At 36.4% G+C, this 21467-nt stretch overlaps 1 pseudogene across 3 annotated transcripts; it reads right to left on the bottom strand.

Annotated features, from left to right (window-relative positions):
* Window positions 1–4262: 4262 nt before the first annotated feature.
* On the bottom strand, window positions 4263–11356 carry LOC149027906 (5-oxoprolinase 1 pseudogene; annotated as a pseudogene). 3 transcript variants are annotated; one of them, XR_016175267.1, is made up of 4 exons: window positions 8998–11356; window positions 6368–6552; window positions 6187–6243; window positions 4263–6045 (listed from the first exon to the last, which is right to left on the bottom strand). The product of XR_016175267.1 is annotated as a 5-oxoprolinase 1 pseudogene, transcript variant X1 (transcript). The 3 variants fall into 3 exon arrangements; XR_016175269.1 differs by having other exon boundaries at window positions 4263–6243; window positions 8998–9130; window positions 10801–11356; XR_016175271.1 differs by lacking the exon at window positions 8998–11356 and having other exon boundaries at window positions 4263–6243; window positions 6368–6750.
* Window positions 11357–21467: the final 10111 nt, after the last annotated feature.

Here is a 21467-nt window from a genome sequence, read left to right as displayed (position 1 = left end):
TTGAGGACTTGCAGATGAGAGATAGTAGAGCCTTTCGGTGTAAATAAAGTAGAAGTTGCAAACCTTGCTGCTCCAAAGCTTCCTGTCCTTCTCATAAGATTCTAACTTTTCTAGTTCAGTCCTCTTGTGCTGGCATCCCATTGACAGTTGCAGCATAAGAAAAGCTTATCAAAAAAAAAAAAAAAAATCATGTTTAGGCTATCAACTTTGCATGGCATGTAAGTGAATCGGACAGTTTCTGGATTATATAACTTCATTTTAAAAATTCACTTGCCCAATCACATTTAAAGAAAACAAATTCAATTAATATGGACAGAATTCTCAACATTGTCAATTTGCTTACACATGATATGTCAATTTACACTGCATTTGGATCTCAATCAAACTTATGATGCCCCCCATCAATGCTATGGAGCTTGAATATCATTCCGTTAAAGCACCAATCTTGTGAATCAAATGTAAATATTAGAAAAGCCGTCGATGGCCGTACAACCCGGGAATTCAACAATGCCATGTGTTTAAAGTTGATACTACGCTTGTCAGTCCCAAACGGTATACCGTCTACCGAGACGGAAGACCGTCTGAATTTACTAGCCCAGACGAATTCCGTCCGGGCTTACTGTTAACAAGTAACAGAAATTGTGATTTACAGACAGTCATCCGTCTATGCAGACGATTGACCGTCTGGCTCAGTAGGCCCAACGGAATTCCGTCTGCTAGATGGAATTTCTGTCTGCTAGACGGAATTTCTGTCTGCCCTACTGTTGTTTAAGACAGAAAATCAGAAGCCAGATGGTCGACCGTCTTGGGCTGTTTTGCTCAATGACCTTGGGGCTGGGACTTGGGTTAGGTTTTTTGAGTTTTTGATCAACCCTAAGAGGAATACCTCTCACTAACATGTCCCACATCAGTCTACTAACATGAATTATATATTATTAATGCATTTACATATAAGTGTAGTCTATGTATGTGTTTCCTCACTTCTCCTGGGGTCATTTGGTTGTGCCTTTTTTTCCCCTTTCTTTTTTACAAGAATACAAAATGTCACAACAAGAATCTTGTTCTTGGTTTAAAAGGACTTCAGATTATTTACACCACAATTAGTTTCATTGATTTTTTTGTTGGATGAAGACTTTCGATCTATTGAAGACTTTTTGAAGGAGTTTAGTAGATACGTGCTTGGGGATTTTGATGATATTCACATTATAGGTATAAAAAAAGGTATAGAAGAAGAAGATGGAGTCGCATATAGCACAGATTTTAGCGATACCATCCTTTGCTGTAAAACTTAAAATTTTGAATGGTTATCGATATAACTGTAACGAATGGTCCTTGTTGTCATTAATTGAGATCTCATTCCATAATCAGTTCATTTACCGAAAATATGTATTATTGTAGATATTCAATTATTGTCATATCATTTGTAATACGTGTTTATGATGTGTCTCAAACAAGCATAAAAATTCAAGAATTTCAAGTATTGGGACTTCTTTATTAGCCGAACCAGTCAAAAAAATATATTTCTTCCCAAACTTGGTATGTGAAGTGGTTATTCCAATGTAAAGTTGTGCACGGATATGCCACTACGTTTCATAAGACCCAATGTTAAAACGGAATGGTTCATTCTTAAACGGAACCACTCTGTTTCAGAAGACTCATTTACCAAACGGAGTGGTTCCTTTTTAAACGGAACCAACCCCGTTTTAACATAGACGAAACGGAATGGGACCCTTTTAAAAGGAACCACTCCGTTTCATAAGACTCACAGACGAAACAGAATGGTTCCTTTTTAAACGGAACCACTCCGTTTCAGAAGACTCATTTACGAAACGGAATGGTTCCTTTTTAAACAGAACCAACCCGTTTTAACATAGACGAAACGGAATGGGTCCCTTTTAAAAGGAACCACTCCGTTTCATAAGACCCTGTGTTAAAACGGAATGGTTCCTTTTTAAACGGAACCACTCCGTTTCAGAAGACTCATTTACCAAACGGAATGGTTCCTTTTTAAACGGAACCAACCCGTTTTAACATAGACGAAACGGAATGGGTCCCTTTTAAAAGGAACCACTCCGTTTCATAAGACCCAGTGTTAAAACGAAATGGTTCCCTTTTAAACGGAACCACTCCGTTTCAGAAGATTCATTTACCAAACGGAATGGTTCCTTTTTAAATGGAACCAACCCGTTTTAACATAGACGAAACGGAATGGGTCCCTTTTAAAAGGAACCACTCCGTTTCGTTCTTAAGACTCACAGACGAAACGGAATGGTTCCTTTTTAAACGGAACCACTCTGTTTCAGAATACACATTTACCAAACGGAGTGATTCCTTTTTAAACGGAACCAACCCGTTTTAACATAGACAAAACGGAATGGGTCCCTTTTAAAAGGAACCACCCGTTCCAGAATACACATTTACCAAACGGAGTGGTTCCTTTTTAAACGGAACCAACCCGTTTTAACATAGACGAAACGGAATGGTTCCGTTTAAAAGGGAACGACTCCGTTTCATGAGACCCAATGTTAAAACGGAATGGTTCCTTTTTAAACGGAACCACACCGTTTCAGAATACACATTTACCAAACGGAGTGGTTCCTTTTTAAATGGAATCAACCCGTTTTAACATAGACGAAACCTCGATGGTTCCGTTTAAAAGGGAACGACTCCGTTTCATAAGACCCAATGTTAAAACGGAATGGTTCCCTTTTAAAAAGAAACCACTTCGTTTCATAACGCCCAATGTTAAAACGGAATGGATCCGTTTAAAAAGGATCCACTACGTTTCACATCCAGACGGAAATTCCGTCTGGGCTACTGTGTTAAAAAAATGTGTTTAGATGTCAGAACCAGACGGTCGTCCGTTTGGCTCTGTTTAAAAAAATGGAATTCGAGTTATTCACAGCTGGATAAATTCTCTCTCTTAGTTTGTAACCTCCCACGTTTCAAAACTTTCTGATTTCTTAGTATTTGAAACAAAATATTTAAAATGTTAAATGAATTGATTTAAGCTTTATAGGAAATGCGGATCACATAGAACATAGGAGGCATCTCTCAGTTGGCCCATCCAATTTTCGGACTATACACAACATCTTCCCCGTACATCACCAGAGTAATGTACATTTGACCCCAAACATCTAAAATGTTAAATTTGTGGGATTTCATTATTGTTGACAATCGAAAGTGTATGAGGTGTTTTCAATTAACCAATTTTATAATCTTATCTTCTTATTGGTATTGGAAGGTCGTCTAATAATTTATTTCTGTACTTGCATCATTTGACTAGATCTAGAGGCCCAGCAGGGTGTTTTACGTTCGCCTTGTTGAGGCATACAACTTCAAGTAGCTACAACAAGGCGAAGCTAACGGCTTCTCATTCCCAAGTAACAATTCTCCTCTTGGAAGGAAAGCTTGGTTGGGATTAGGGTTAGTTTATATTGGTTGGATTTAGATTTATCAACAAGATGAAAAAACGTATGAAAACAGCTTCAAGTTTCTCATAATTGTCAACAAAAATAATTTCACCACCAAGATCTCATAGTGGAACCTACCTTACAGTTGGTGTTTCAATAGGAAATCCTAGTTTATTTTTGTAGTATTCGAAATATTCCAGGCGACGTATTTGCAGGTGGTAAATGAAATGATTATGTTTTTCCTTTTCTTCTTGGATGGAATAAGTTGTATGGAAAGAGGGAGTATATTCAATCAGGCAATTTATTTTTAGTAACTTCCGAGATATCAAAATTAAATGAGTAATAGTCTCCATAAATTATTAAAACCCAATTATATGTTCCAACATCCAACTTAGTACATTTGTTAACGAGTTCATCCTAAGGTTTTTGAACCCATGGTTGTTAGTAAAATTTGGTGAAGGTGATGTCACTAGTAAGGTATTTGATCCTCTAGCATTGTTTATATTTTTTATGATCTTGGAATATCCGGATCCCAACTACTATCACAGCCTTCAAGAATGGACATTTATTAACCATAAATAAGAATTGCTACACAAAAGTATTGGTACACATTCAATGAGTCTAGTTGGTTAACAAGGAGAATACAATGTTCATATCAAACATCAAATCCAAACCTTCCCACCAACAGATTGAAAAAGAGAAAACAAGGTGTCAAAACTGCAGGAATTCCAAAGGTCTGGGGGCCCCAATGTAACCCTACATGTCAACCGCCAAAAACCTACGTCAGACATCAAGTGTTGTCCAATTCCCATAAACCATTCAGCCACCAGCAAGCAGAACAGCTGAAATCTCCATAAGAAAAAAGACCACACAAATTTAACAAACAACAGAACATGAAGTAACACAGGATATTGAGAAATGTTGTCTTAAATGTCATCTACAGCCTTCAAAATCTGTGCAATGATGAAACTGCTATCTCAAACCCAATCAACACTTTCTCATTTGAGGCATGAAGGCAATGTAGGTCCGTGGCAAACAACTGCAACCACAATATAAATGACAACCAACAATATGACTATGAATGCAAACCTGCAAAAAAAAGTATATAAACAGTCGCCAGGGACACTTCAACTCCAGTTCTTTTTACTTCAGTGGAGGAATTCCACATGCTTATTTGACTGACCAACATTCAACCTTGTCACCTGGTGCAATCCCAACGATTGAAGCACAAGAAGCACCAACTTTCAGGCAAGACAGGATCCAAATCCATCATTCCACAACGAAAAGAGTAAACATTGAGAGGGACACTTGAAGATTGTAACTACAGGAAAGATTGATATATAGAAATCTCTGATATAAACACAAGTATGATTGTATGAAGTAAATTTATTTCTGAAACTTACATGTCCTGTCTGTTACCTTAATGGACCATAACATCTTATTCACCAGTATGAACTCATCATATATTTCTATAACCTGATGTTATGAGTGAGGACCACAACAATGTCTGTTTTACTAGAGAATCAATGAGGAACAGAACCCCATCCACCACCCCTGGAGTTAAAATTTGAAGAACCTCCCCTGCCTGTACCTCAATTGTGTTCTTACCTCCAAGGTAAACTTGTCGTTTATCTTTTGTAATCAGGTAGTTAATCCCTTTAGCCCCGTTTTTACCACCATTCATACCTCTTCATGTATGAACACGCCTCTCCGAAAGCACACTTACCATCACAGGACGGCGGAACTCAATCTCCCTCACAAGTCCATTTCCACCTCTATGAAGACCAGCACCTCCACTGTTCTCTCTTATCCCAAATTTATGCAAGAAAACAGGGTATCTCTGCTCAAGGATCTCCGGATCAGTCATACGGGTATTGGTCATATGACACTGGACACCACTGGTTCCATCCCAAGTAGGCCCTGCACCACTCCCACCTCCAATGGTTTCATAATAACCAAAACTATTATCCCCAAAAGTGAGATTATTAGTACAACCCTGAGAGCAAGCACATGCCTGAAAGGCAGTGAGTACTACATCAGTAATATTTTGGCATGTAAGAACATTACCTCCTACTACAGCAGCTTTATCACTGGGAGAAAAGAAAGAACCTCTTGGAATGTATATTTTAACTGGAGCCAGACAACCTTGAATTAGAGGAATATCAACATTGACCAGACAACGTACACAATAAATGACAGCTGCAGCTGTAACTGCTTCCGGTGCATTCCAATTCCCATACACTTCTGGGCTAGTCCCCGTGAAATAAAACACAGCCTCACCCTTCTCAGTATTGATAGTAAGCTTTAAGTGTATAACAGAACCATCATCCATATAATCTTCCTCTTCAATGGTGACAGAATCTGCTGATTCAAATTTATATAAAGGACTTGCAATTTACGTGTAGATTGATTTGAGCATTTCTCTCACAGCTTCTTCTGCATTAGTATGTACATGGGTCATGTAAGCCTGAACTGTTTCCAAACCATACTGCTCAAATTAGCTCTTTAATAAGAGTAATTCCTCTCTGGTTTGCAGCCATTTGTGCTCGGAGATCAGATAAATTATCTTAAATTATCTTGTCTGGATGAAGGGCATGGTTCGAGGTCTCACAAGATATCGCTTTCGTGAGGACTCAAGACGAGATCAAGGGCGAAACAAAAAGATTAGCAAATCTTGGCCGAGATCTCAGAATTATGTTACATACTATGACAAACCATACTAACACATTACTATTTTTTAAAGCATGACAATGAAACATGAAGTTGAACTTACGATGAAGCTGAATATGAAAGTTGTAAATAGTAGCTCAAGTCCTCTGTCAGCTATCACCTGCAATCATACAAAAAAAATTAAAAAAATTTCAGCAAACAGGTCTCTAGAGTGCTTAATTCAAATTCTAATTGAAATAAGAAAAAAGAAAAGGTATTGGGATACATTAATTGTACAAACACACCTGATCTGATGGTTTGCCATAGGGTTACTTCAATAAGTTCGATATCCCTATTGGAGGAGGGAGGGCACAACTCCACCCCACCTATAGGGTTTTCAACTCCTCTCCTTGGAGGGTATAAGCTAGGGAATCATCAGCGACTACTTAGAGGCTGTCATGCCCATTTTTTTCACTACCCGAAGCCAATCCTGTGAAAAAAGTGGGGAAGATTAAAATAAAACAAAGATCTACAAGAGAGGTACACCACAAAAAGAACCAGAAACAGAACCACTGTCAATTAAGGTGTTATTTCAATGTGTAAGGTAACCCAAAAAGAACAGCACTCATAATAACCCATTTGCGATAGTGAATATGAAAGAGAACCACTGTCAATTAAGCTAGTTATAATTACATCATGATTACTTTATTAAATTACAGGCAAAAAAATGCCAACCTCAAATAAGCACCTTGTCTCAAACTAAGATAGGTAGGCTTTGCTATGTTCGGAGATTTAAGTGAAATCTCTTTTTGATTAAAGAGATGCATGTTTGCTGATTTGGGGTGAGATAAGAACCAGAAGTTCCCTTCACCCACCCCACTTTTTAAATTATTTTTTGAATATCCAGAAAACTTCTCAGGGATGCTTGGGATCCTGAAGTTCTTGGTTGGACAACTTCAGAGATACGGAGAGAGGAGAGGTGGCGGAAAGGGACAAACATGATCTGCAATGGTAATAATACAAGTTTGGTTAAGCAGTTGGTAATTAAACAGGACTTCTACTTGGTACCCGGTGAGTGTCTACACTCAATTAGATAGGATACAATCTTTCTGTCTGTTGCCTATCAGAAGCAATATCTTTATGCCTAAGTCTTTACTATAAGTAGTCAGTAAGCACTTCAGACCTGTGCAACCAAATACAACCTGAGGAAGAGGGCTACAAGAATGATCCACTACCAACGAAATATACTTAAAAAGTGATAGTTCATGGGGTATTTTAAGCCACACAACTCCACGACCCCAGCCAGTGCTTTCAACATTTTCTTAATCACAAAGACAGTGGAATTCCCATTCCCATTCCCATTCCCATGTCCCATGTCCCATGTCCCATTGCTAGAAGTTTTTCTGTTGTGCATGTTTCTTATAAGCCATACTGATGACACTAACATTTTCCATCAAGAACCTCCTGGAGCTCACCATACAATAGCAAATAAAATCACTAGTCATGATATATCTCAAGCTGGCTTCTCAGTCATCAACAGAAACACCAATCAGTAGAAAAAGACAATTACGGATTTTGTAAAACGCAAATGAACAACAAATGGATTAATGATTTGATGGCAATGCAGCAAGGCAAACATTGAGTTATTAATGAGGTTTAAACCATTCGTGGAATTGGTCTTTGTCGTTGTCTACCCAGTCTCACATTTGGGTTATAGTGTCTTAGACAATACGATATTGCTTACAAATAATTAAATTTGTCCATATTTAGAGAAATGATTTGTTGTCAAAGAAATTTGACAGGTCTGATGATTTTATTTTTACACGAGACTTTTTGTATCAAGTATAAAACAAGACCAGCTTTCCAAAAAATCAAAGTTTTCATAGATCTCAAATAATGCTGGTTGGAATTGATAGATCTCTTATGCTATTGATTCAATCTGAAATTTCAGACTAAACCCTTTTTTAATGCTGGAGTTCAGTCAACTAGTAGTTTGCTGTCAAACCACTTACTCTTTGAGTTGGGTGTTGAAGATTGATGTAAACCCAGATTTAGGGCTAAACATCATTTGGGAATTTCCCTAAATCTACGGGCTGCCCAGGAATTTCCAGCTAAAGAGAGTAGTGATCTGATCCTAGGGTTTATAGGATATTTTAGTACTTGTAAACCCTGCTGTAATATATTTTCATATTTGAAATTTGAACAGAAACAGAGAACTGGTGTTTCTAGGTATTTCAGCTAGGGCAGGACAAGCTCTACCTTTACTGTTTCTGCAGGTTCAGAATAGAATTTCAGTGATTCAAGGGCTGGGTACGTCTGAAGTTCGGTCAAATAAGCAAAAAATTGCTTGATGAAATTAAACAATAGTATTACATGGTGGAAAACAGAGGACATCATTAAGTTCACTTGAAAAATAGCTACTTAATAAGGACATCACTTCATCAAACAATAACACAACATTCTATACTGACTTAGTTGAAAACGCCAACTTGATTCCCAGCATTTTCAGGTTAGATCTGTATCTAAATTAGAATTCAGAGCAAAAAGACATCATTAAGTTCACTTGAAAAATAGCTACTTAATAAGGACATCACTTCATCAAACAATAACACAACATTCTATACTGACTTAGTTGAAAAAGCCAACTTGATTCCCAGCATTTTCAGGTTAGATCTGTATCTAAATTAGAATTCAGAGCAAAAACTCTACTGAGTACAATCAAGTTCATCAAAATTGAGTAGTTACCAATAGCAGTAAAGCATAAAAAGATTTAATCTTGTCAAACCAAACCTTCACTTTTCAAACCTCAGGAAAATTACAAAAAAAGCAGTTCATAATTCAACATTACAAGCACACCTAGCAGTACTATAGTCTTCCAACTTTTCTGCTACCAAATAAACAGAAAAAGAAGAAATGCAGTACTAGTGTCACTTACCTATGAGAAAGATCACACTATCCCATTCTCAATGAAGTGAGAAGAGGGATCTGAGCCACAGCCTTCAGTTTCTTTCACTTCACCCATTTTCTGGTCTCTTTGATGTTATTTCCTTGAACACATTTGGGTATTTCTAAGGTAGAAAAGATGAGCTTGGTTCAGTCAAATAAGATCCAAAGAACCCTTGCTTCAGAAATTAAACAGATTGAAAGGTCCCATCAACCAAAAAGAAAGATATAATCCCCATTCCACAGGAAGTGGTGGTCGAGTTCACACACCCAGCATCATTTTTTTTTACTTTTCTGTTGCCCAGCCAACGAGCCAAGAAAAAAGTGCATGAGGACCACCTTCCATACATGTGAACAACCAAAGGTGTAGACACCAAAAGAGAGAAAGTGCTAGCAGACTTCACAATAGAGCATGCTATGTGTATACGTATGTGAAACACAGAGAGAATCCTGACCAATATAGATAATGTCACTGTATTTCAAGTGGTGAAGGAGACATTAACTACTAAACAAAAACAATAACAAAGCCCCTAGACTTTCTTCATAATGTCATAACTAAGAGCCTAAGACCAGCAACCAATAGTGTCCTTTCAGTCCTCACAAAACATGATGATTCTAAAGACTACCAAATGCATCATACCCGTCATGAGTAAGACAAGCAGTGGGTATAAACATCTAGGTCATATTTTCTGAAGGGTACAAAACTTAGTGCTTCATGTGTTTCTTGAATTGATCCACTATGTTTAAATTCACTTCGTTCCTTTTAGTTAAATTCTCTCTTTTATCCATTGTAGATGGTAGTTTACATGAATTTTCTAAATATTGTTTGAACTGTGATACCATATGGATTTCTTTTTGCATCTTAATAAAGATGGAGTTGGGTAGAGGAAATTGATTTGGTGATATTGATGCAGCCATGCAGGTTATGATAAAATGGATCCAAATGATCTAGGATGGGAGCTCATTGAGATTCTGAACCCACCGAACAAGCCGGGGAGAATTACTGTGATAAATAGGATGGGAGCTGAGAACATGAGAGTGAAGCTCTGATGATCTTTCCTCTCACTACCACACTGCAATCCAAGATTGAATGCATCTCAAGCACTTGAGGTTGCCTTCATAATTTCTTAAAGGCTTTAAAAAGAGGATTGGCTAATTCCCAGTTCTAAAACCCTGTATCTGATGCAATGCATCAATTAATTTAATACAGTTACAAAAAGTTAAATTAATAACCAGAATATGAATCAGATAAACGATAACAAAATAACTGAAAAGAATAGCACACTGTTTCATGTTTGCTTTGATGCCGTCAATCTAAGGACATATCATCCAATTCAAAACAATAGCAACCTGCAACAGGAGAACAAGAAATTAACTTTCCTAAACAAATATGGCAAAATCCCAAGTTCAAAATTTTGACAGTATCATCTTATTCAAATTATTCCATTCCAAAGCATGATTGAAATGATCAGGCTCTGTTTTGGACCCAGCACAGCATTTAGCTAATATATCAGTAGAAAAGAACAATCATTGTCAACCACAGTTTTCGTTAACTAGACAAAATAATCAATTAAAGCTCTAAAATCACATTTTCCTGAACAAAACCACTTCAAAAGGGCAATAAACTTTACAAAAAGTACCTCAGCACAGAGCGAATTTCAAAGCAAATATTAGCTCAGATCTGCTGCATTCTTGTCCATCAAGAACAAGGATACTTTACTTTGAACTGAACATTAAAACAACCCACAAAAAATACATCAACAAACTCATTTGAGCTAGACAACGAGATGGGTACCTGAATAAACACAAGCAACATATAGAATAGATTCTCTAGGACCAGACATGGCTTAGAGTGGAGACGCATATCCTGGTCCTTTACTGCAACAACCATCGGAAACGGTCGCGTGTTGTACAACGACAGACGCCATTGCTAGATCTCTTCTGCTTGCTGCTTCTGCTTCCTGCTTCAAGCTATAAAATCTTCTTCTGCTTGCTGCTTCAACGTACTAGGGCTTCGTCTTCTCCTCTGCTTCAACGTACTAGGGCATATCCTGATCATTTCAATCATGCTTTGGAATGAAAGAGCAGAGGACAGAGGGAGAGACTGTAGAAAACCAAACAAAGCTTGAAACAAACGCTCTACAACTTCTTCAACCTCCTGGCTGCTGTTTCTTCAGCTTCGACTTCGTTCTCAACAGGAACCAGGTTTCTTCTTCTTCTTCTTCGTTCTCAACTAGCACCAACTGATTTCGATCAACAGTCCTCTTGCTTGCTGTTCTTCTTCTTCTCTCCTTCGATTTCTTGCTTGCTGTTCTTCTTCTTCTCTCGTTCGATTTTCAGAGATCGATTTCATTTCTAACGCAAAAATGAGACTGGCGGTGAAAGATCTGTTTTTGTGTATTTCAAAAGATTTTGAAAATTGAAAATGAACCCGGTTGCTTTGGTTTTTAAAATCCGTATATACGTATGTACGTATTCTGTTTAAAACGTATTAGTTATTTCGTATGGAAAGGTTATGTACATAACCCACTAAACCGCTTTTACTCAGACCGCTGGTTTACGCTAGGCCGGACCGAACCGACAAAACAGTGCAAAGTTAACTTGGATTTACAATTTTTTAATCCAGGGATGAAGCGGCCGGTGCGCTTGACCGTCAAGCGCGTTTATTACGCTTGACTATAGCAAAGCCCATGCCAAATAGTCAAAAGACGAGGTCTTGTCCCAGTGAAGAGGACTTTTATTTGTAGCGGCACCTACAACATACGGCCATTAGATTTTTGTCTTCTTTTTTATGCTGTCATTAGGTGTTTGTCATCAACACAAAAATAGATTAGACAATAGAAAAAAAAACAGAATTACACTTCTGAGTATGTGATGAGGACAAAACATCAAACAGGGTTTAACCATGGTCGAGTCTTGCACTTCGGTGGGAATGGATCTATCATGAGCGTGATCTCGTAGGATTCATGGCATGTGATCGTGTTATAGAAGGTAACTACCATTAATACGAGATGAGCGATCGTGTTAAGTAAGGTAACTATCTTACCACTGAAAGAAGGGTAAAACCCTATGATCGAACGGCCACCAAGAGAAGGCACGAACAAATCCAACGGTTAAAGAAGGAAGGTAAACCCTATATAGATCATAGGTTCATGCACAATTGAGGTGTTTGAATCGTTTCCCTCCATTATCATTTTCAATTTAAACTCCGCAACTAGTCAGAGCTGTGTGGTGTTTCACTCTCTAATTTAACCTTTGGAGGTGACTCTACCCAACCGTACGGTCGGCCCACATCTAACTTTGTCTTGCTTTTGTAGGTCAACTTCAAGGGATTTGAGGGTTAAACAGATTTTGGATGCAATTGTATGAATTTTTGATTTTACATTTGAAGGTTTATTATCTTTTAATTTTCCAAATGAAGTCCCTGAAGTCTATCCCCAAATTTTACAAACCTTAGGTACGAATAACTCTTCCATGACTGAGAGAAGCAGAGTTTTAAGGATTTTGATCTGCTCAAGGTTGTGCTTTTTGCAAATGGTGACCTTGTTATAATTGTTGATTTGTTTCCATCACTAAAGGAACTCGATGTGGTTTGGAGCTGTGACCTGTGAATGTGGAAATCCTATTGCTTTTTTTAAGGGAGAGCAAAATGCTCCCATATTAGCTGGAAAATTCACTGGGCGGTGTTTACTTATTTCTTCTGATTTTGCGGGTTTATAAGGTGATTTGTTGTATAAAAATCTTCATCTTTAATTCTCTTTACTGGGTTTGTGGAGTTTCCTGCTGAGCTTTCTGTGCTTGAGCAGAGAGAGAGAGTACTCAGAAGGTATGTTTGAATAGCTGAGAGGCGTTGCTTATTGCTGGACGGCAAACTCTAAATATTGCAGAAGGAAGGCAAAAAGGATTGACTACGACACAGAGGTGTTATCCGTTCGTGGAAAGGAACCTTTACAATCGATTAAATGAACAAAAGAGAATGATTGAAAGACAAAGTTGCAGTTGGAGGGAAATAAAGTCAATAGGGTAGCATATTTGTATTTGCCGTCAAGTCTAAAGGAGTAAAAATCAATCTAGGGTTTTTCCTCATGCAAGAATAGACTCTAAGCCAGGGACCTTATTGTTGTAAATTTGGAATATATAATTCTAAGAAAATAAAACAAAAAATGTATTTTTTTTCTTCTTCTGGTACTAGTACTGGTGCTTTTTTTTTTGGTAAATACCACTTACCTCCCCTCTTAGCTAGACAAATAATACTTACACCCCTTCTTACTTAGATAATATCACTTACCTCTCCTCTTACCTAGTAAATTTATCAAACACCTCTCCTCTGTTAACTTTATCGGTTAAATTTAACTTTTACCGTTAAATATTTTTCTAAAACTCCAAACTACCCTTGGAGAAAAGAGAAAAACGAAAGAAATAAGGTTGGAATCGAATAAAATTGTGGATTATTGGATGTTGTATGGATTGACGGGTATAGTTTCGGATTGGTTTGGTCCAATTCATTAGTGGGCTATCAACTTGTATTAAATAGACCAAATCACTCTTCATATCGAACCATTGAAAATACTCAAACCGATAAACCTATTAATGGCCAATGCAGGGTTGGTTGAGTGGTAAAATCCTCACTTCTCAGTGAAGAAGTTGTGGGTTCGTCCCTTGTAAATGGCATTTCTAGTATTAAAAAACAACAGTTTAAAAAAAAAAAAAAAAAGCCCAATTAATGTTACTTACACTTTTTAGTCTTTACAATAATTGAAGTTAACATTATTATTAATCTTTTCTTGTTAGTGATGGAGGACGTAATGGAGTGTTAATTATTATTTATTTCTAATTTGTGAAGTGTATAAGTATTTGTTTATACTACCTTTTTGATTGATAAGAGTATCTTTTGGAACATTTTTTTAAATGGCATTTTTTAGTAGATCAAAGAAGATGGATATTATAGACATATTAATTATGTCGAAATGTTAGATATTTTTGTTTATTTCATTTGTTCCTTCAATAGAATTGAGTTTATTTTACTATTTATAGAGTTCTAAGAAGTTAAAGAGATTAATTTGTTTAAACCTTAAGCCCAAGAGGCAAGATTCAAAACCCATATAATTGTTAATTTAAGACGGACTATTGTGGTATGATAACATGTTAGTAACGTTCTCAAAATTGTTCAACCTCAATCCAGACTGTTAGTCAGCTCAAATCCAAATCGTCCCAAATTAAAACCGAATGGAAACCACAATTGTGTTACCAATTGTGTTTGGGCTTGATTTCTGTTAAGCCCAAACCAAACCCTTGAAACCCCTAGCCCTACATGACAAATTGATGGCATCATCAATGGGGATTAAAAAAAATCCTGATAATGTGTGATCTATCCTTCTTGTCTTTCTGCTTGTGCTAAGATTATTGTAATTCTCACAGCCAAGGATTTAAATAGATTACCTTTGTACCAATAAACAGAATTCATAGGGAAAACTGATTTTCACTTTTGCTTTTCTCAAATTTAGGATATCTCTTTACCATTTGCCTGTAGCTAGATTTTTTTTTTTTTTTTTTTTTTTTTTGGTTACTAAGCTGGAAAACTTCATTCATGAATTTTAAAAAAAATACAGACTCATATTAAAGAAAAGAAAGAAATACAAAAGATAATTGCATGAAAACACAAGGTTCGGTCTGAACCAAGGAATGAAAATTGACCAAATGTCATACATGCAATAAACAAGGTCATCCAGGCTAAGGAATGGGTCGAGCCCAATAAGCCCTTAGAATAATGGTCGTAACAACCACCGCAACAATTAGGCATAAGGAATATGATATACATATCCTTTATCACAAACGCCCAAAGAGGCGACACGCCAGAAAAACAAAAAGATAATACTCCACAAGGGCGGAAACGATAGCCACGACAAAGACACACCGACGACAACCAACAACATGAGACTCTTACAGGAAGAAAGCTTCTAGGAGACACTTCCAACTATGACGTAAAACCTTCAGATCTACGGAATGCACTACTGGAGCTCACATCTACCTTTTTTTTTTTTTCCCAACTGGCTCTTCACATAAAATAGAGAGAGACATCTAGAGAGAGAGAGAGAGAGAGAGAGAGAGAGAGAGAGAGAGAGAGAGAGAGAGAGAGAGAGAGAGAAGCTGAGAGAGGAGAGGATTGGAGAGAAAGAGGCGAAGAGGAACAAAGGGGAAAATAATAGCGAGAGCGTGAGACAGAATAGAGGCGAGAGAAAAAATAAAAAAATAAACCAAAGAAAGCAGGGAGAAGGCGGAGAGAGAGAGAGAGAAACGAGGCGAGGAAACGGAGACAAGGAGAGTCTCTCCACCTCAAAGCACGGCGACCTTCAACGGTGTTTTCACTAGGGTTAATTCGCTTCAGCGGCTCCTGATTTTGCTCACAAAAATATTGTTATTTTATCTTCGCTCTTAATATAACAGCTAGTCAGTAAGAGAATTAAGCAAAACTGGTTACCTAATTCTGTCTTTCACTTCCCTTGCCCCCTGAATTTATTTTCATTGCTGAATTTCACTCATATGGTATCAATTGTATATGGTAATATATGTGGGGCTCGTTTCTTAAAGAATAATAAGTCTCTTCTTTTTGCTTTTTTCTTTTTATTGAACTACAATTTCATAGAATAGAACAGCAAGGAACACACAAGACATTTCAATTACACAAATCAAGAGCCAAAGAGTGGCAATAGGCCAATCTGTCTTACTTTCCAATGTTAAAGCCCAGTTTATTAGAGCATTCGCAAAATCATTAGACCCTCTAGTACTAAAAACAACAAACACAGATTGGAACTGGGACATTAAACCTCTTATGTCTTTTAACAATGTGAGTAATGACTGAGTCGCAAGGGATGCCAACATCGCTCATAGCCTCCACCAGTAGCTTGCAGTCTAACTCACACACCAATATTTCAAAACCCCCAACAGCAGCAGCTAGTAAACTAGCTCAAAGAGCACCAACTTCCCCACATAAGTAGACCAATAGGCACGAGAAAGGCTCAGAAAATGCCAAGATAGGGTCTCCAGCAGAGTCACGAGCTATACTACCCATTACCTTCACCCTTGTAGCTTTAGAATGAGCGTAGTCACAATTAAGTTTAAGGGCCTGTTTGGTTACAAATCTCTGGATTCATGAATCGTTCCCGTTTGGTTGTAAAATCTCTGATTCATGAAATCTGTTCATCTTTTCACTAACGTGAATCGAGTTTATGGGTAAGTGGTGAAATCCAGAGATTTCAAAAAAGCTATACATTTGCACATTCACAAAAATCACATCGATCAAATAGTTTTGTAGGATGAATCACCAGATTTCATTCCACAACCAAACATATAATTTTATAAATTATATCTCCATAGATTTGAAATCTCTAGATATTTGAAATCTCCAAACTCATGTAACCAAACAGGCCCTAACCCACTAAGGAGAGGGAGGGATCCAACTGTCACCTTGGGAGACCCAACCCAAATCCACACTAGCCTAGTACTCCTACTGAGTCCGTTGTACTTTGTGAATTATAAGCTCAGAAGCCGATTGGGATCCACGAAAGCACAAATCATTAATGGCCAGCAATAGAGTTCATCCCACATAGAAAAAGTGGCTACTTGATTCCATCTCATTTCTTAAACTTTGAGATACTATTCCTCAAGGGCAAATTTCATGTTGACCCCGAATCTATAATCAATTACATCTACTACCTGTGAAAAGAAATCAATTACAAATACCTCATTACTGTTAAGTAGTAAAGTTAAATGATATCATTCACAGTAAGAGGGTATTTTTAATTGATTTCTCTTCTGGTATAGTATATGTAATTGAATACAAATCCAGGGGATCTGTATGTAATTTGCCCATTCTTCAATGTCTGTTCCATTCATTATACCATGAAGGGTTTAATTCTTTTAATCTCATGTGTTGCATTCATTGAATGTGCAAGATTCTGGACCCTTGGAAGATCTTTACCTACCATGGTTAGTCATACTGGTCTATGATTGTAGGTGTGTCATTTTATCAATATATTAATTTAATAATAAATTTATAGATTTATGGACTTGACATGTTATTAGGAGAGGTGGAATAAGTAGAGAAATGCATATGGAGTTTTATGTGATCAACATATTCCTTTAAAACTTAAAGAAAATTTCTATTGGACTATTGTTTGACCTGCTATGATGTATGGTGCTGGATATGAAGTTATTAAAAAGTATTATATATGATAGATTAATTCAATTATGTAGAGATGAGGATGCTAAGATGGATAAGTGACAAAATTATGAAGGATAAGATGAAAAATGATCACATTAGAGCTGGTTTGAGTGTATCTCCGATAAGTAATAAATTATGAAAAAGTCGATTAAGGTTGCACGACCATGTTCTATGGAGGCATGTAAACGGCCTTTTACGGAAAAGTGATTTATTTCAGATTGAATGAATTAGAAGAGCCAGAGACAAACCTAAGATAACCTTAAGAGAAGGGCAAGGTAAGAAAAAATATGCATAGCTTAGGCATTATAGGACTATTTCATTCAATTCTCTAATGGTTTGAAATATGTAGAATGATTTTTTATTGTAATTGGATGATGACATATACATATTTGTTCCTCTTGTGGGCATTGTCCAGAGCATGATGATGGATGAAATAATTCTACCAAAAAAAATTGATAGATGAAATAATTGGTTGGACCGTATGGTCTATGGTAGCATATGGATCAGCTGCTACCACACGCTACCTGTCCAGTGTCCAGGAAACTTGATCATTATAGTTGTATGTATATTTTGTTTCGTTCTTATATTTGATCTTTGGTCTTGCTTTTTCTATAATATGATAATCCCATAGTTACATGGTTATAACATTCAAAATCCTTATCAAGGGCCCCATGATCATGTTGCTTGCATTTTCAAGTAAGTATCCACCGACCAATCAATTATCTATACTTTTCTTTAGTGGACATCAATTGTCTATATGTATAAAATGAAAGAAAAATTCAAATTTTTTATAAACTCGATAAAAATTTATGTACAAATAATAAATGAAGCTGAACAATTCTTGAAGAGTCTATGCAGAAATGATGTAAAAGCTTAGAAAACGACACAGCACTCTTAGAGAATATCTTAGATCTCTAGCTATAATGCCACATGGCCCACATCCAATAACAAGAGATTATAATGGGAAAGCCATTTCCCATATTTTAAAACTAGTCAGGATTCTTATGATATAAGAATCAAGTTGGGACTTGGGACACTTTAGTTGTGGGAAAACTAACAAAAATGCTTTATGAAGTCAGCAGGTCAATAATTTAGAAGTAAAAATAATTAATTATTCCCTTTCTTCTTCCTTTCCTCATTGGTGATTTTGTGTGGACTTCATTGCTTCTTTTCTACGTTTTTTTTCTTGGTGAGGCACAAGAAAGGCTTAGAAAATGCCAAGACACGGTCTCAAGCATGAATCTGGATTTTCTCCCCGTCGGGGGAACACACATGGCTTCCTTACCACAAAAATCAGTGGGTCCCACTGGTTAAAAAAAAAAATTCAAAAAGTGTTTTTCACCGTGGGCCCCACTGGTTTTTGTGGTCAGAAACCGTCGGGGTCGCTGATCCGTACTCCTCAAGCACCCCCTGTAGTTTTGGAACGAGAATAGTCAAAATTAAGTTTAACCCACTGAGGAGAGGGAGGGATCCAATTGTTAACTTGGGGGACCCAACTAAGGTAGAATGGGCCACAGGCCTCTCCAAATACATGCTAGCCCAAAACTCCAAATGGGTCTGTCTTACTTTGTGAATTATATAAGCTAAGAAGCCCATTTGGATCCACGAAAGCACAACTCATTCCTGGCCAACCATAGAGTCCATCACACACAAAAAATGGCTAACCGATTCGTCTCTCTTCTTAAACTTTGAGATACTATTCTTCAATGTTCTCATAAAAGATATCCATTCCATTTATTTTGCCTTGAAGGGTTTTATTCTATTAATCTCAAATGTGTAGCATTTATTGCATGTGCAGGATTTTGGACCCTTGGAAGATCTTTACCTACCATGGTTGGTCATAATGGTATATGATCGTAGGTGTGTCATTTCATCAATATATTAATGCACCAATGAATATAGATTTATGGATTTGACATATTATTAGGGGAGGTGTGTCTAGCGTCTTGTGTGCTTAACATATTTCTATAAAGCTTAAGGAGAAATTCTATAGGGTTGTTGTTTGACTTGCCACGATTTATGGTGTTGAGTAATGGGTTGTTAAAATCCATCATATAGATAAACTTGGTATAATAATCCTCTTATGGGCATTATTCAGAACATGATGTGTTAGGATAACATTGATAGATGAAATAATTGGTTAGACTATATAGTCTATGGTACTTGACACAAAAAAAAAAAAAAAGAGTCTATAGTAGCATATGGATCAGCTGCTGCCACGCCCTACCTATCTAGATAGGAAACTTGATCCTTATATTTTATTTTAGTAAATTATGGAAATAAAAAGTGGTGCCCACCATTCTTATGCCAATGGGATGATGATAGGATGGGGTGGGGCCCAAAATTAATGACATTGCCAATATTTTTTTGTTAGGTTATGGACTTGCTATATGATTGGAGGGTATGCTTTGTCTTTTATCCTGCACCATCAAATTCATTTATTTATTTATTGAAAAACGTATCCAAATCTGTGGTCTGGCTATTTTCATAATATGATAATCCCATAGCCGCATGATTCTCACGATCAAATAATAGTTTCATGCTTTCATTCATATATATATTCTTAGTTGGTTTTTTTTTTTAATGAATTTATCTTATTCAGTTTATTATTATTATAATTATAGAGACGTGTTGTTCATGTTTGAAACTTTAATTGGTGTAATGCCAAACATTTTTTTTTTGACCAAAGAAAAAAGTCAAACATACTTTTCAAACAAATAACTATTATTAGCATTTGTTATTTCCACATGAATGATTTACTTGTACACTAAAACAAGTATGACGTGATATTATATATTTTGTTTAAATAATATTTTATAATAATTCTATTCAAACTTTAAGCATATTATCAATCAAGTATTGTGGCCCCAAAAGTCTTAGGCAATGTTTGGCAAAGTTTTCATTTTTTTTTTAATCTATTTTTCAAAACTCCATTTATGTCAAAACAAAAAATGTTTGGTAATTAAAAGGTGAAATAGATTTTGTATTAAAAATACACATGTTTGGCTTTTCTATAAAGGTGACAATTGCGCCAGGTGAGGCTTCCTTGCATTACAGCCAAACCCTAGCACCATTTGCATGTCTTTTCTATAAAAATTGAAAACCACAATTGCTGCCATGATCGGCTTCGAAATCTCTGCATTACTTGAGAATTTACCGTTTGGTTGTAAAAACCCTAGACAGAAATCGGTTCACCATTCCTGAAAACGTGAACTTATATATGGGCAGGGATGAAATCTAGAGATTTCAAAAAAGCTCTACATTTGCAAAATTCACAAAAATCCGTCGATCAAATAGTTTTAGCGCGATCTTCCCACCAAACATCTATTTATAATTATAACTCCATAGATTTGAAATCTATAGCTAAATCTAGCAATCTCGACTGTGTACCAACGCCTTAAGAAATTATTGAAATCACTTTAGGCGGGGTTGGTTAAGGTGTTCATTGAAGGGAGTTTAATTGAACAAATGGATGTTTCTCATCAAATGATAGAATTCAACTAGCCCCACCAAAGAAAATTGAATGTCTAAAATTAAGGTTTTGCATTTTGCATCTTTTGAAATTATTTCCCTTTCTCCTTCCTTATATTTATTGTAACCAAGTTAGAGTCTACGTTTTGAAATAGGAGGGTTTATAATTTATATACATATGAGGGAGGGGATTACATAGATGCCTACGATCTCTCCACTAAGAAGTATGGATTTTACTACTTTTACTAATCTTGCATTGACAATTTGATGGTTTTCTATTTTTCTAATCTTTTTAACAGTTGAATCATAGTTCATTTCTCCGTCCATAACTTTTTTTTTTGTTAATGGAAGATAAGAATGATGAAGGAAAATTATTGTTCAGAAAGTTTGATTACAACATTCAAGCTCCTTATCAAGGGGCCCGATGGTCATGTTGCTTGCGTCTTTAAGTATATATCCACCTTTTTTGGTAAAACAAGTATATATTCACCGGCCAATGGATTATCTGTACTTTCCTTTTGTAAACATCGATTTTCTATATTCATACAATAAAATAAGAGTAAAAAAAAAACCAAATTTATATAAACTTGATAAAAGTTGATGTACAAAGAATGAATGAAATTACGAAAGTGACAATTTAATAGTTTGGTTGGTTACCAAATATATTATATATAATATGACTAATAGATACTAATAGAATGTTTTCACATATATAAAAACCCCACACTAAAGAAGGCTCCAGCCTATCTGGGTTGGTTTCGCTGTCGCCT

The sequence above is a fragment of the Hakea prostrata genome, chromosome 1, assembly GCF_041222555.1.
Source record: "Hakea prostrata isolate BN-2017 chromosome 1, UWA_Hpros_2, whole genome shotgun sequence".
Classification (NCBI taxonomy): domain Eukaryota; kingdom Viridiplantae; phylum Streptophyta; class Magnoliopsida; order Proteales; family Proteaceae; genus Hakea; species Hakea prostrata.
The sequence above is the reverse complement of the archived record's forward strand: the minus strand, read 5'-3'. Positions and strand labels throughout refer to the sequence as shown.